This window comes from Trachymyrmex cornetzi, unplaced genomic scaffold (assembly GCF_001594075.2).
Source record: "Trachymyrmex cornetzi isolate Tcor2-1 unplaced genomic scaffold, Tcor1.1 scaffold299, whole genome shotgun sequence".
Taxonomy (NCBI): domain Eukaryota; kingdom Metazoa; phylum Arthropoda; class Insecta; order Hymenoptera; family Formicidae; genus Trachymyrmex; species Trachymyrmex cornetzi.
In genome coordinates this window covers 1,278,737-1,282,751 of record NW_017297680.1, presented here as the reverse complement: position 1 = coordinate 1,282,751, position 4,015 = coordinate 1,278,737, and positions in this window count along the sequence as shown.

Sequence of the window (4,015 nt, the reverse complement as noted above, 5' to 3'; positions counted from 1 at the left end):
TTCATATACTTAATAAATTCATTTATTAGATGTCTATTATAAAATTTTGTAGAAGTGATAAAATACATTCATTATATTAACGCATTTTTTTATTAGTTATAAAGTCTGTATATTAGCTCAATAAACGCATTAATAACAATAAAGTTTAATGCATGATTTAAAGATATTATTCATTGTGAATGAATAAAGTTTTTGGTTATTATAATAATGAACCTGCAGACTATTTTAATGTATATATTCATTGTCACAATGAATTCTTAATAGTTTAATAACTCAAATTGATCATTTTATAAAACCTAAATCATTATAGGAATAAAATTGTTCATTGGACCAATTTTAATGAATTTTTTATTAATACCAATGAATACTTTTATTGTATTTACGTACATTTTTGGTTCAGTGTAGGTTTTAAACTTAATTCCTGCCGTTTTTCGTCTCCAAAATTGATTTGTTTCGAAGGGAAGATAAATGAATACCTTAATCAAAGTAATTTCCTCCATTTTCTACTTTATTACTAATTAATAATACTTTGATTAAGGTATTTCCCTTCAAAACAAATCAATTTTGGAGACGAAAAACGGCAGGAATTAAGTTTAACACCTAATAAATATTAACATAGTTTATCGATAGTAATATTTAATAGAATGATTTTAACCCTTGATCAGACTTTTTAAAAGTTCCGTAATGGTTGTACCGGAGTCAAAATAACCCCAGAGCGCATTTAACTAATTGCTGTATTTACAGTTTTCGTTCTACGAAGTAAAAAACTGATTAATTACTGGTTGCACTCTGAGGTCATTTTGACTCCAGTGTGATCACAAAGAGAGAGTTAATATAATTTCATAAATATAGTTTCATTAATATAGTTTTAATATTACAGTTCACTATATTCTAGGAACTCTTTGTATATGCTGCGTGAGTGTTGGGAACGACAGAACAACAGAATGATCGATAAAATAATTTTTCTCCGACTGCTGGGTGTATCTCATCCGCGATGATCGCTTCTTCGGATCCATTAAACGTCAATTAAATGCAATCACGGCGCGCTTCCAATAGCTCTCTACTGGCGACCGGTCGCTTCGTTAATAAGCAATAATCGGTCCCTTGACGAGGTGCAAGGGCATAAAGCGTAACCGAAATAGATTGACGAGGCCGCCATCGTCGTGTGCGAGCGTCGTTAATAATAATTTACTAAGCAATTTCGTTTTAACGCCGCAATTAATTTATGAGACGATTTCGGTCGGTTATGTTCTCTTCAGTATTGACGCAAAAAGTATAGGCCGCAATTGTCTCACTAAAATACGCAAATTACGTTCGCTCTTTATCATTCTACAAAAGGCGCGACGAATCATTAGTCATCGTAGAGGAAAAAAACTACTTTTTGCTGCATGTTTGTTGTCGCAGCGACTGTCTTAATTATCTACACGAAAGTACAACTTGCTTCACGGTGCGTTGCGATGCACGTTCATCAGTCTCGAGTGAACCACGTGTGATGCACAGGTGAAGTAAGAGGCAGTGAAAGGGAAGCAAAGTGAGGATAAGAGATTCAGGAACATTATCGAGGACAGACTGACAGATTATCGTGGAAGCACGCACAACGTTAAAGCGCACTTCTTGTGCAGTGTAGATTTTATTATTATATTACCGTGCTATTGTTTTTTTTTTTTGCAAAATCTTTTGTGAGCGAGATTTAAATATGAGGATTAAAAAAGTATTTGCTGTAAAGTGTTTATTTAAATAAAAAAATCTTTCCAAGCTAATTTTACATGAAAAAAATGATGCTTTATTAGCAGCATTGGCTAACAATGGTCTAAATAAAAATAATCTTGAAAATACCCTTGAGAAAAAGAACTGATTATAGCGTTCCAATAAACTATTTAACTATACAGTAATTAATGATATTTTATCAATTATTGATGTAGTATCATCAGTCTAATCAGTTTATTGGAACACTAATCGGTTCTATTTTCTAAGGGTAATCTTGTTAATTCAAACATTTAACAGGTGTAGAGTGCGCATTCTTTGATCTTGGCACTTGTTAGAAAGAATTATATCAACATTTCTCTTTAATATTATCAGTATCTGTCTTTAACTTGATATTTGAGAGAGAGAGAAGCGATTCAAGCTACCTCATTCTTTCTAAATCGACAGTGACAATTAATTAATAGAAATGCTCAGCCTATTTTTATTAGGCCTATAGTTAATTCAATGACAATATTAATAAAATAAATAACATTTTATTAAAACAAGAATTAATAAAGATATTTTCAAACTTATTAAACTATCGTGGATTAATGCTGGTTAATACATCATTTTTCTATGTAATAAAAAAGTTTTTATGTTCTAAATGTTGAGTTATTTTATGTTATACATAATTAATTTGTATTTTTCAAGATTACCTATCCATTATAAGCGGAATTCTCAAGACTGAGGAGAAAGAGGCGAAGAGGAAATTTTAGACTAGTTCGAACGTTATATTCCCATGGTCGCCGATGGCAGGTCCTAAAGGATGAGGTTTAGACATAGTAGGTTACGTGCATGCCATATCGATCGAAATAGCAGCAGGTAACCTTGAAGGTCCTTGCACCACGAAGGTCCGCAGAAGGATCGCGTACGCCCACCGGCACGCAGGTAAGGTGTATGGTAAGGTATACGCTCTAAACCTTTTCCTCCACACCCATTGCTCTCACCTCGCATGAATCATGCATGTGGGTATAGTCCGCAAGAAATAATACCGGGGGGTACGAATTTTATCGAGCACGTCGCGTTTTTTGCCGCGCGATTGAAGAGAAAGGGGCAACCCTTATTTTGGCACAAGACGAATGGTTATCGTTCGAGATCACGCGTCCTGTCAGGATGTAACGATCCTTCGTTGGAGATTCGCATTCGTCGCGAGCGCGAGATAGGATTTACGGTGCACGTGGAGGAAGACAACGAAGTCGTTAAAATTGATTACGATATAATAATATGTACACGCGCGCGAAGATTGAAACGCACGGACAAATGTAACGACGGAATAATGCTACTTTAATAGTCGAAGGAGCATAGACACGGACTTTCTTCGCGTAAATCAAACTGACGATAAAGTTAATGAGAAACATTTGCTCTGAGCGTTGTATCAATTCTGACGTTATATCTTAAATATTAACGTCGTATGCATCTTTTCTGTAAAAGTTAGTGCCATATTTTCACAGTTTCTTTCAATATAATTGATATAAAGTTTTAGTTTCTTTCTTCAAAAAGATATTTAAAAAATTCCTCGTAATTTTTCTACTTTAATATCGATTTTTAATAATTTATGACGATAATCCTAGAAACTATTAAGAAGAATCTAAGCGTTCTTTAAATAACTTTCAAGGATTCTTGTCATAAATTATTAGAAATTAGTACTGAAATAGAAAAATTACAATTTTTTCATGGACACCTACAAATTATCACTTAAGAAATAAAAAAATCGTATTTTTACTTTTTTATTTTAATTGTTCAAGTGATATTAAGTATTGCAAAGAATCTTAATCCTTAAACGCTACATTATAGGAATAATACCTACACTTGGTGTGTGTGATATACCCAACCCAATTTTATTGCTTATAATTTTCATAAAAATTGTAAACATTTTTTTTCAATAAAAACGTCGAATATTCAGGAACATAATTAAATGTATGTATTTATTAATAAAAAAAGTTATAAGTAATGGGAAAAGCATTGGAAAAATGGCAGATATATAGGTTTAAGAGGAGAACTGCTTAGAATTCCAAAAGACATTTTTTCACTCATAAGGAGTATGCTTACAATAAAATTCTTAATCTTAGTGAAACTAAACACACGAAAACGTCTGATACATACAATGCTTTTGCGTCGGGGAATGAATCGTTAAAGACAAAGACACTGGCGTTCATCGTCGTGGCCGGCTAATGAGAAGTTAATGGCGCAGTCGGTGTCTGTCTGAAGTGGAAACGCGTCGAGAGTGTCTTCTCAGACACTCGGACAACGAGCTGCTAAAGAGCTCCATGTC